The sequence below is a fragment of the Sphaerodactylus townsendi genome, linkage group LG14 (assembly GCF_021028975.2).
Source record: "Sphaerodactylus townsendi isolate TG3544 linkage group LG14, MPM_Stown_v2.3, whole genome shotgun sequence".
Lineage (NCBI taxonomy): Eukaryota > Metazoa > Chordata > Lepidosauria > Squamata > Sphaerodactylidae > Sphaerodactylus > Sphaerodactylus townsendi.
In genome coordinates, this window is record NC_059438.1 from 27,101,856 (window position 1) to 27,114,429 (window position 12,574).

At 46.6% G+C, this 12,574-nt stretch overlaps 1 protein-coding gene across 1 annotated transcript in view; it reads left to right on the plus strand.

Moving 5' to 3' along the window:
- ATP6V0D1 (ATPase H+ transporting V0 subunit d1) overlaps positions 1-12,574 on the plus strand; it is a 35,837-nt gene that overhangs the window by 2,581 nt on the left and 20,682 nt on the right. The window lies entirely within an intron of this gene.

A 12,574-nucleotide genomic window follows, 5' to 3' on the forward strand; every position in this document is an offset into this window, starting at 1 on the left:
AGAGCTGGGATCGCTTTCGGTTGTGCTAAAGAGAAACTCATTTGCTAGCTGTGAATAGAGAGGGTTTTTCCATAGTTGCGAAAAGAAATACGGGGCGAAGGAAGGAAGGCTGCAGCTAAGGTCCTTGAGGTCTTTTTCCTGTGTTGTGCCAGGGAGTCACATGACCCTGCATCATGACTGGGCCTTTCTTTATTGAATTCAATTGTGCTGAAGAGAAGCCCAATTGTTATCTGTGAATGGAGGTGTTTTCACTGCTGCAAAGGGTGGGATGGGGCAAAAGAGGCGGGTTTCAGATAAGGTCTTTGAGTTCTTTTTCCTGTCTTGTGTAAGGGAGCTGCATTGTGATTGAACTTTCCTTCACCAAATTCAGGGTTCTGCAGCTATCCAGTCCCTGTTTTTTCCTTCAGAAGAGAAAAAGATATTGAGCCTCAGAGTTTTGCCAAGGCAGGTGGCTTGAACAGAAGTGGGATCCCCCCCCCTCTTCTCCCCTGTGTGAAGTCTTGGAGATCCCTTCTCCCCCAGAAAAAAATGCCTTGATCAGCCACCCTTTTTGATTCTTAGCAAAATAACAGAGTTATGCACAATTAGGGAATGACCTCCTCAGGGAGGTGCGTCTGTCCGCCTCACTTTCAGTCTTCAGAAGGCAGTTGAGGAGAGTTTTTATGTAGGGCTACCTCTGGCTGATTTAGTTCTTATTTATTGGCAGTCCTAATTGGGGTTTTTAGATTATGATTTTTTATGGGTTGCTGTTAGGGTTTTTCATAATGTTTCATTTGGGTTTATATCGTAATCCAACTGGAGTTCTGCAGGGGAGAAAGACAGCTAATAAAATGTTTTAAATAAATAACTGAGAAGTGGGAGAGAGGTAGAATTTGTCTACTGTCACACACACTTAATATGCTATAGTGCCGTGGTGGCGAACCTTTGGCACCCCGATGTTATGGACTACAATTCCCATCAGCCCCTGCCAGCATGGCCAATTGGCCATGCTGGCAGGGGCTGATGGGAATTGTAGTCCATAACATCTGGAGTGCCAAAGGTTCGCCACCACTGCTATAGTGCTATTGAAAAGTTGAGTGTTTTCAGTGTTATAAAATTCAACTCTGCAAGCAAATATAGCGCCAGTCCTATTGTGGCAAGTGTGGGAATGTTTCCATTCAAACTGGGTGCTTTCTTTTGCATATTGTAAACTTTGGTTTCTCTTTTCAACTTATTTTTCCCTTATTTCAACAGATGGCAAAAAACAAGGCCTGTGTGCTAAGATAGAAAAGGGTGCTGTGATTTGCAGCTTCCTACCATTGGCAATTTTGACAATTCTGCTTGTAGAAATAGAAGGCGTTTTTATATTTTCCGTAAAGACAGTGAACAGTCTAGTTTTTTATGCAACATAATTAGTGTTACATTTTATTTTAAACTATAGATTTACAGGGGGTAAGAAAGTAAGTATTGCATGTTGTCACAATACTTCCTCTAAACTTATTGTTTTACATACATTTGTATTATGTATATGTGTTGGACAAGATTTTTCTAGAATGTCCTTCCAGTGTTTTTCCCCATGACTTAAACATTTCTGAAAATTTTGTGCCACCATCATTTCCCCCTCAAGAAATGATGCAACAGTGGTGTATTGTTAAGAGCAGGTGTACTCTAATCTGGAGGAACCAGGCTTGATTCCCCGCTCTGCTGCTTGAGCTGTGGAGGCTTATTTTGGGAATTCAGATTAGCCTGTACACTCCAACACATGCCAGCTGGGTGACCTTGGGCTAGTCTCAGTTCTTCTGAGCTCTCTCAGCCCCACCTCCCTCACAGGGTGTTTGTTGTGAGGGGGGAAGGGAAAGGAGTTTGTAAGCCTCTTTGAGTCTCCTTACAGGAGAGAAACGGGGCTATAAATCCAACTCTTCTTCTTCTTCTCAAGGAACAACGTGTACCTTTTTTACACGTATGTTTAAGCCATAATACGACAGAAAGTTTTAATATGCACCACCAACTTAATCTGTCATCCAGCACTGCAGAAAGTCTCGTTTATATATTCAATCCAGGCCTATTTTTGTAGCATGACTTTTACACTTGAGGGGCCAAAACAATCCTTGTCATCTGAGTTCTACTGCTGACTTATGGTGACCCTGTAGGGTTTCAAGGCAAGACATTCAAAGGTGCTTTACCACTGCCTGCCTCTATGTGGACTGAGCGAGTTCTGAGAGTTCTGTGACTGGCCGAAGGTCACCCAGCAGGCTTCACGTGGAGGAGTGGGAAATCGAACCCATTTTTTTACATTATAGTCCACCACGCTTAGTCACTATACTATGGTTTCCCTCTATACCCCCTTGCCTAGAAACAAGCTCTACTGACCTCTGTGGAACTTAACTTCCAAGTAAGCCAACTGCTATCAAGATAAAAATTTTGGAAGCAATTGCGGTATCTGAAGAGAAGATAACATATTTTCAGTGTTGCGTTAGATGTGTAACAAGACTATCTGGCAGTCAAGATTTCTCAGTCTTCGTGGTTACCAGGGAGCTGGCACAGGTTCTGAAGCCTCCTTTCTGTTAGGTTTTTTTTTTTCTCTCATGAGTAACTTATCACACTGCTAAAATCTGAAATAGCTGCCAAGGCAAAGAATGTTCCTCAAGATAACGGCCTTGGGCAGTTCTTGATTAATACTGTTCTTACTGAGGTTGGTAAATAGGTGATCAAAACACTTCCTTGTGGCCTGGGGGTGAAACATATTTAGAAAGAGATTTTCCAGCGCAGAGAGGGTGATGAAGGAATTTGTATCAGGGTTGTTGTGTAGGGATCAAAGGGAGCGCGAGGGGTGATGTGCCAAATTGTGGTGGACTTGAACTTTGGTCCTAGCTCACTCTTCTCGTTCTTACCTTCCTTGGTCCAGCTCTGCAGGCATTGCCTTGGCCTGGAATACACAAACAGGCCATTGGAAGGGATTCATCTGCAGCTGACCTTTCATGGATGCTCCCTCCATATCACCAGATGAAGTTGTCTTGCCCTGACAACATTTGTCTCTGGTATTCCTTTGAGAACAGTGTATGGCATACATGAATTATACGTGCGTTCAATGTAACTTGGGAACAGGCTTAAACAGATAGCGTAGAATTATCCAGGACCCAGGGCGTGGCTTAAAGGCACGCAGTGCAGCACCTTTTGTTAAAGCCAAGCCAATACGGTCTGATTAGTGCTTGAATGCGAGACTGGCTGGGAATCCTACATCTTGAGTTCCATGAAGGAAGAAAGGCTTTTGGGGGGAGGTTGGCTGCTGAGGGTGCCCCTGGTCCCCTCCCCTCCTCCCCTTATTCTCTATTTATTATGTGGCCCATTTAGGGGGGACCTTTTGGGGTTCCCCGAGGGGGGTCGGTTTTAGTTCTCAGATGCTGACTGTATTGTTGTTATTGGTTTTAATAGGGAGACAGGGCTAGTATTATATTTGTACTGGTTTTTAACTTTTCCCTGTCTGCATATATTTATTTGTACATCTCCCTGAGCCCTCTGGGGGAGGGCGGTATAAAAATCTGATAGATAGAGAGATAGAGAGATAGAGAGATAGAGAGATAGAGAGATAGAGAGATAAAATATCTGAGGTAAGTGGCACAATGCCAGCATTCATGCCACTTTGCATGGCTCAGTGGGCTCAAACATTCGCACAGGGCTCCCACCACTTCTTGTGCAGCTTCAGCCCCCCTTCCCCCCATTGTATTCTTAGTGTTGGACCATCTGCAACCTAAGGAGATACTCTAAGGTTCAGTCCTCAGTATCTCTAGTTAAAAGGATCAGGTAGAAGATAACACAGGAAACCTCTGCTTGAGACACTAAAGAGTCCCTGTCAGTCTGAACAGACAAGACTAACCTTGATGGGAATTCTTTCATTTTCTTAGAAAAACTGTAAAGGAATTGAAACTCTTGTGGGCTGGATGGGAAACTCTGTGTGGGCTTCATAGGCATATGAAGCAACTGTCAGTCAAATAAGGCGGAGGAAACTGCCTCATTGTTCTCTGGTTGTTTTTTCAACGATTTGGTAATGGTGGTCAGGGTGAGAAAAAATGAACCAGATGTTAGTTATGTTGCGATTAACAGGCTTTTTCTATGGGGGGGCCTGGAAGGAAGAAACCTGCCCTATTGTACTCTAACTAAAGAATTATAAGAATTTATCTTTTAAACTGTTTAGGCCCATCTAGCTCCAGGATCTATCAGGTTAAGATAGTTGCATACCTTAGCTTTTTAATAATGCAAATGAATTAATTGTGAGTTCTTCTCTTCGAATTCTTACCAACTGAGGTAGAAAACTATATATTTTTAAACAAAGAAATAATTATGTTTATTAGAGATGCTAGAAGACACTATGTGAAAATTAACCTTGCAGCAATTTCCAAAACAAATGCCATTATTATAAAATCTCCTAGCATTTCTCAACCATATTAAAGGAAATAAAATTTAAAATCAAACCAAATATTAGAAGCTCCTACACTGCTTTTAGGAATTGAATTGCTGTAGGTGAAACTGACGTGAGCTCACAACTACAGTGGAACCTTGGTTTTCGTCAATAATCTGTCCGGGAAACCTCAATGAAATCTGAAACCGATGAAAACTGAGGCAAACACTGGAAAGCAATGGAAATGCATTGTTGTCGCAAAATTAACACGTGCTCACCAATGAAAACTGAAGCAAATGACAAAAACCGAGACAAAATTTTCAGGGAAAGAAGCAACAAAACCCGAAAACTGACGACAACAAAAACCGAGGTTCCACTGTATATTGAACCATGCATGCTGATCAAGAAAACTTGTGCTACCATCAAAATCTAGCTATAGTATACAGTATTTTAAAAGCCGGACCAGAGGAAGTCTGAACTCGGGGACGATGGCTGGCTGATGTCTGTATGTTTGTTTCTGACAGTGGAAGCATAATTTTGCAGATCTCCCCTGGTTTTTTTTAAATGTGTTTCAGTTGTTTTTATCTGCCAAAATCTTCTCTACTTGCAATTCTCACTTCCATCACGAGATGGCATCTCAGGCCTTCTGTTAACTGTCTGTCCAGCCTTTTTTAATCTGTGTGACCTGGTGATGTGCTATGTTGGGACAAGTTTCCCCATCCGTGTGCCCCTCTTGGCTGACAAAGGAGCCATCCTCTTCTCAGCATGCTTTCCATTTTGGCCTGGCTTTTTTGAGCTATGAGTGTTTGTTTGCCTCGAAACAAATAAGCAAATGCTTGAGAAATCTTGCTGCTTGAGCTTGTATCATTGCACTGGGAAGGAGAGATCTGTCCCTTTGAGGTTTACTTCTGAATGTTCCCTTGAATCCAGTGCATCCCTGTGGGTGGATTTTCCATTTCAGGCTCCCTCTGGCAAAACTGTACATTGCATTCACAGTTTCAGTGTAAGAATCTTGCAGCACATAAATCTGCATGTGTACCGTAGTTGTTCCCCTCAGTGGCAATGATATGTGGGTCTGGTCTGCTTCTCCCCCCCCCCCCCAATTCCCCAGTCTAGAATATGAAGGGAGGCTGGAAGTCAAGGCCTGTCATCTGGAGTACAGCCCAGCTTTGTTCGAGGTTTGCCTAGCTCTGGAAAGGAACTCTTTGAGCATCACTAAAAACAGACACAAAATGGAAAGTGAGCAGCCATCAGCTTGGTATTCAGTGAAGACCACTCGGAGAGCAGCAGCTTGTTTTAAGCCCCCTGGGAGCATCACCCACCAGAGGGGAGAGAAATAAAATGCAGAGCGTCGGAAAAGCCTTTTCAATAGGAACAAAAATCCATCCAGCTTTCCCACAACCAGGTTCCTCTGGAAGCTTGTAAATCACTGCAGCGTAATGACTTTGAGGCAGTTCTCTGCCATTAAATGTCTCTCTGTGTGTCTGTGTGTAATCTAAATCACAGGGTTGCGTAATACAAAGGGCAGATCACATATGCCATTCCGAACTCCTTGGAAGGAAAGGATTGCTGAATATGAGGTAGAATATCTGGGTAAGAAGCTCTCCTGCTTGTCCATAGTATCTGGTTTGGGGTGATAGATTATCTCTGAAAATGAAGGTTCCATTGAGCTATCATGGCCAGTGGGTAGCATTTACCTATTTGGCAGAGAGCACCAGAATGTGCTCCAGTTGGCAGTGGGTTTAGTCCAATCTAGCTGCTTTTAGGTGAGAGTCTTGATGAGGGAGGAGTCAGTCCTTGCCTTGGTAATCAGACAAATGTTTTGCTTGAATGAAAACAGTAGCTGAGGGTTAACTCTGGAAAGAAGACCTTCCTGTCTGCAGTCTGTTCCCCTCAGCAGCAGTGGCGTAGTGGTTAAGAGCAGGTGTACTCTAATCTGGAGGAACCGGGGTTGATTCCCTACTCTTCTGCCTGAGCTGTGGAGACTAGCCTGTATACTCCAGCACACGCCAGCTGGGTGACCTTGGGCTAGTCACTGTTCTTTGGAGCTCTCTCAGCCCACCTACCTCACAGGGTGTTTGTTGTGAGGGGGAAGGAAAAGGAGTCTGTCAGTCTCTTTACAGGAGAGAAAGGAGGGGGGTTATAAATCCAAACTCTTCTTCTAATCTCAGATATCTGTAGCTTCTGTACCTGACATAGATGACCCCTGGCTAGCCTGATCTCATCTAGTCTTAGAAGGTAAACAGAGTGGCCCTGGTTAGAATTTGGATGGGAGGCCTCGGAGGATTACCAGGGGTGTGACCTGAGAGCAGGGAATGGCAAACCACCTCCAAGTGTCTCTTACCTTGAAAACAATCACACACACACACGGCTTCGAGAGTCCTCAGCGGAAAGGACTGAGAACATAAGAAGCGCTTTGTTGGATCAGATCAGTCAGGTGTTCTGTGTAGTTCTCCACAGTGATCCAGAAAAGCCTACGTGGCATCAAGCTTCACTGCTTCTGAACATGGAAGTTCTGTTTGATCTGCATGGCTCGTCTCCCTGTGTTTGTCGATTCCCTCCTAGCTAACCTCACGTGGCAGTGAGTTCTGCAAGCCGATTCTACATTGTATAAATGAATTCCTTTCCTAAGTCTTGAATCGCGGCTGCTCACTGGGTGTTCCTGAAATGCAGCGCCCGCTCTGACAGCTTACGAGGCCTGTCACTGGCAACTGCTGCAAAGCTGAAAAGCGGCACAGATCAACCCCAGCTTCAGGGCTTTGACAGTCACAGCTGCGGCGCTTCCCCTGAACTTTCGGCAGCCAAGATGAGGCACCGGGCTGGGTGCTTGATAGCACGCTGCGGGCGGGCGGACTCCTCCTGCCTGATGGAAGATCCTTGTTCCTGCTGGAGATTGTGTTCTCCCAGAGGAGCCTCGCTGGGAACTTGGCTGAGCTTGCTTCTGGCCGCAGCACCTGCAGGCGCTTCCAGTGCTGGCGGAGTCCAGTGCTGAACTGCAGCTATTTTAACAGCGCACGCCGGCCCCTTTGCATACTTGGGGACTTTGTTCCGGCCCTTGAAAGAACCTCTTTTGGAAAGCAGGCTTGAGAAGCTTGCTGCGTCTTCACCCGCCCCCCAGCACTGGCCCTTTGCAGCATGACCTTTTTCCTTGGAACGGCCAGAAAACCATTAACCTTTGGAAAAGCATATGCTTTGTAGACAAATAGAGGCCGTGAAGGGGAGCCAAAGTGGAGGGGTGCACCAGGACACAGCGAGGCCATTCCACTCTTTTGGAGGGCGGGTGGCACAACGTCTGCACACTCAGCTCTCTAGGGTGGCGTTTGAGAGCCAGGAGTGTATTCTGCAGCACAGGCGATCCTCCTTGTGCATGGTCGAGTTCTGTGATGAAGCAGATGCTGTCCCCATAATAAAGGTTTCACAGTTACGAAGGATGTGTAATACAGCACATCTGGGACATGACATCCAGAGAGGTAGCATACAAGTGTGAACAGTGTCTGAGAACTTGGAAGCACGTTTGACTTGCGTATGAGCAAAACTGCAGGGAAATTTTTTTATTAGTCTTTGATGGAAATTTGACATCTGTTCTGCACGCCGCTGGTTGCTATAGAAGTGGAAGAGTCTTGCAAGGAGACCCAAGGCGGCTTACAAACTCCTTCCCTTCCTCTCCTCACAACAGACACCTTGATGAGAGTTCAAGAGAACTGTGACTAACCCAAGGTCACCTAGCAGGCTTCATGTGTAGGAGCGGGGAAACAAACCTGGTTCTATACAGATTCAATGAGTCCAGGTCATTAAAATAAGCCAGGGCGTAACCCAGCATAATGTACACACTGAGCAGCCAAGAATGGTATAGATATAAAGATCCTAAGTAAAATTGCAAGGAGAATGGGGATATCTTTGGGAAGAGGAAGGGAAAGGAGCTTGTAACCCACTTTGTGTCTCCTTACAGGAGAGAGAGGTGGAATATAAATCCAAACTCCTCCTCTTTTCTTCTTCTTTTTTCTTCGTGTGTGTTTCTGGCTGGGCCATTGGACATGTAGAACAGGCAGTTTTGAGTGAAGGGCAGCATCAGTTAAAATCAGATATTTAGCTTAGCTTGCTTACGATGCTCTTGATCTATTCTCTCTGCCCCCTGTTGCTCCTAATCTGGGAAATGATCCCCCCCTTTTCACTCCAAAGAAGTACTTATACAACTAACTGCCACACTGGAGGTCTGAGAATGCCTTGAACTCCAGTTTCCAGGAAACCAAGAGCAGTGTTGGAGAGCTGTTCTCATCTGGTTCCATTCAGCTTTCACCTCATCTGCCTTTTCCTGGTGCCCCTCGACTTCCCAGGAGGATGCGTCTGGCTCATGACCTCTCTGTAAAGCTGGAGGATGGGGGGAGCCTCAGTGTTACGGGTGACAAGTGGCACTTGGCAGGGGCCATTCTTGGCTTGGCTCAGAATCCATAGGGGTTCTTTCTGAGATCCAGAAGGGCGTGGAGGTGGACCGGTTCAGGGAAGGTTTCCTTCTTTGCATGCCGGGGGTTTGTCAGAGCAGCTGCACAAAGAACGAGCTGATCACCCTGTATTTTGGAATGTCTGGCTTTGGACCGGTGGGCCGGGGGTGGGTGGTGGGTGGGGTGAGACTGGAAGTCAGCTTTTGGGAGCAAAGGCTAAAAGAACTGGATGCGTTTGCCTATGAAGGAGAAGGGGAGAGGAAACAACTCCTAAGACGGGGACTGTGCTGGCAGCACTTCAACCAGGGACAGATCCTGTTCCCTGATTCTGGAATCGAAAGGGAGGGGTTTTAAGGTGGGAAGAGCGCCCTTAAATATCAGAGTAGCTGAGCCTTGGGAAAAGCTGCTTCGGAGGCTGACGTTTTCAAGCCAGGGTGTCTTCATTTAGACTTGTGGTAGGCAGCTGCAAGTCAGTGGTCCAGCTGTGGCTCCTGGGTTGATGACCAGTTTGCCTGCTGCTCACCTCTGTTTGTCTCGTGGATAAATAGCCCGGGGCTGGACAGTTCCTTGCGCAACAGAGAGATCCCTTTTGCATCGCCATCATACCTCTTGCATGCTTCTCTCGACACCTAATTACCACGCACTCACTCCACTGCAGCGCTTCCAGCTCACAATCACTAAAATAAAGAGTGGCCCCTTAGGAGCGGTCTCCCTTTCCGGGCAGGGAAAGGAGAGTGCCAGCGCGACACTGCCTTCCTCATCCACCTCTAAGCCTGCTGTCGGAAGTTTGTGAACAGGGCTGTTTCGCCATCCCGCTGTTTCAGGCAATTAGGAGTGTCTAGTCCAGGGGTCTGCAACCTGCGGCTCTCCAGATGTTCATGGACTACAAATCCTATCATCCCCTGCCAGCATGGCCAATTGGCCTCTTACAGAATCAGAGTGGCAGAGATCCCAACACCCTCCAAGAACCCTTTCTCAAAGTAACCTTACAGTAGAAGAGCCTGTTCATTGGAGGAAGGTTTCAGACCGGAGCCAAAGGGTGTAAGGACTTCAGTAAATAAACTTAGCTCGGAGAAGTGGTCGGTTGGAGTGGGATCCACCCCGATAATCTCTCAGAGGACTCCATTCATGTCTACTATGAGGAGGTTCTGTATCCTAACATTTCCCTGCCCACCCCAGTGATCTGGAATATGATCTCTGAATACTTTGACTTGTGTGAAATTCCAAGTTCTGCTACTTCATCCTTGTGGAGGATTTATCCAGGCTTGAGGACCACTCATCTCCAAAGGGTGATCACTACTGCACAAAGGATCATCGGCTGCCCTCTCCCCTCCTTGGAAGAACTCTATAATTCCCAAAGCCTAAAAAAAGCCCAAAGTATTCTGAGGGACCCGTCTCATCCAGCACACTCTCTTTTTGAACTGTTACCGTCCAGCAGACGATACAGGTCTCTCAAAACTAGAACAAAGGGGCTTAGAGACAGCTTTCTACTCCTGGCAGAGCTGTATGGCTATGTACTAAACTCAACGCCGCTTACGTATTGGATGTGTTTGGGGGCTGTGGAGGAAGGGGAGAAAGTGAAGGATGATGTATGTGAGTCCTGAAATTGTGTTCATTGAGGAATGCTGCTGTAAATTTTGTTGTGCGTGCACAATGACAATAAAAAAATGCTTACATGCTTATCTTCAGGTTCATGGTTTTGCCAGGTGTACCTGTGCAGTGGCATCCATAATATGTTTAGTTTGGTGAAGAGAAGGTTAAGAGGTGACATGATAGCCATGTTTAGATATTTGATGGGATGTCATGTTGGTGAGGGAGCAAGCTTGTTTTCTGTTGTTGCAGAGACTAGGACCAGGAGTAATGGGTTCAAGGTGAAGGAAAAGAGACTCCACCTAAACATCAGGAAAAACTTCCATTGACAGGAACTGTTCCAACAAGCGTAGAAATGCACACTTCCTCGGCGAGTGTGGTGGAGTCTCTCCCTTGCTTTGGAGGTTTGCCTTTCACTGCGCAGTGATCCCTGGTGAAGTAAGAGGCCTTCGATAGGCACATCTTGTGTCAAGGACTGCTTTGATTGTGTGTTCCTGCATTGCAGGAGGTTGAACTTGATGGCCCTTGGGGTCTCTTCCAACTCTATGAGTCTATGAATAAAACTCTAGATAATCCACTCCCACCCACCAAGATGCCCACAGTTTGTGCCATTCAGTGCCCTGGTGAATAAAGCAGCCTTGAGGGCCTCCTGAAGATTTCTAAGAGAGACATTTCCCCTCACCTTTTCTGGAAGCCCATCCCATACTGTGGGAACCAGGCACAACGGAAGAAGCTGTGGTTGATCAGCACCCTGGCTAGCCTGCTCTTGTCAGATCTCAGAAGCCAAGCGGGGTCGACCCTGGTTAATGTTTTGATAGGAGACCTTCAAAGAATGCCAGGGTCGCTGTGCAGAAGAAGGCAATGGCAAACCACCTCTGTTAGTCTCTTGCCCTGAAAACCCGACAGGATTATCATAAGTTAGCGGCAACTTGACAGCACTTTTCATGCATGCCGGTGGCGTGCCTTATGTGGAGGAACAGCCAGTAGGTGGCAGCGTGGTCCAGTTCCTTGGAGGGGGATTCTAAAGAATCTGTATCAGGTATTTGTTCAAGGGTGATGTGCACCCAGCAAAGGGAAGACACAGATTGGCAAGGCCAGGCAGCTCAGGATGGACTGCTATGGACATAGGTCCAGGAAATGGAGCACGTTACTTCCTGCAGCCCTCAGTTTAAGAGTGCTCCAGTGCTTCACCAGTAGTCTGCTGCCCACCTTGATGTTAGCATCAGAAGTTCTCAACTCTAATCCTCGATGGCTTGTGTTAAACTAAAATGTTGCCTTCAAGGTGCCACGAGGCTCCTGTATCCTTTTTTTTTTTAAACAGCTCTGGAATTGTTCTTCCTCGAGACTTAATTCTCCTGGAAAGTCTATCCCCACGAATAGCACATTTCCTGAGTCAAAGCCTAGCCCTCCCACTGGGTGCCACTTTTTAAAAACCTACTGCAGCACAGTGCTTGAAGACCAAGCTCATAGTGATACCAAAGTTCCCCTTAAAAACAGCAACTCATCCAATGAGTCTTTTGTGGTAAAAAAACAAATTGATGATCAGGTTAGGAAGCAGCCAACTTTCTGTCACATCGCAACATTGGTGTATATATTAACTCTGGTGTCAGAATGTGCATGTTTGCCAAGGTAGTGCCAGCAGACCCTGACCTGGAGGGGCCAGACTAACCTGAAGCTGGAAGTTTTGCAAGGTTGGTCCTAGTTAGTACCTGGCTGGGAGACAGAGGCGTACTGAGGGGAAATGGCCCCCAGAGGCAACATCTCCTCCAGGCGCCTCCGCACCCCACCCCACCCCCACGCTCAGGGGTGGGGCTCAGGAAGCAGGGCTGGGACCGAGCCCTGCTCCCCACCTCTCTGCAGGCAGACTCCTGCTGTCCCCAGGACCTGGGGAGGGCCAAAACTGTCCTGCACAGAGGCTGGGGGGTGGGGCTCGGTGGCATGTGGCCAGGTCACACGCCATTTTGTCATGTGAAGCGCCCCCCATGTGACAGAAAGGCATGCGCTCATAGGCTGTACACCTAAATCCATGTGTACATAGAAGAAAGTTTCTTGCTTTGAAAATCCTACAAAATCACCATAAGTTGGCTGTGGCTTGATGGCAAACTAAAAAAGTGAAGTCAGAGAGAAATTAATAGGGAGAAACTAGGTTAGAAGGCCTGTGGGATGACCT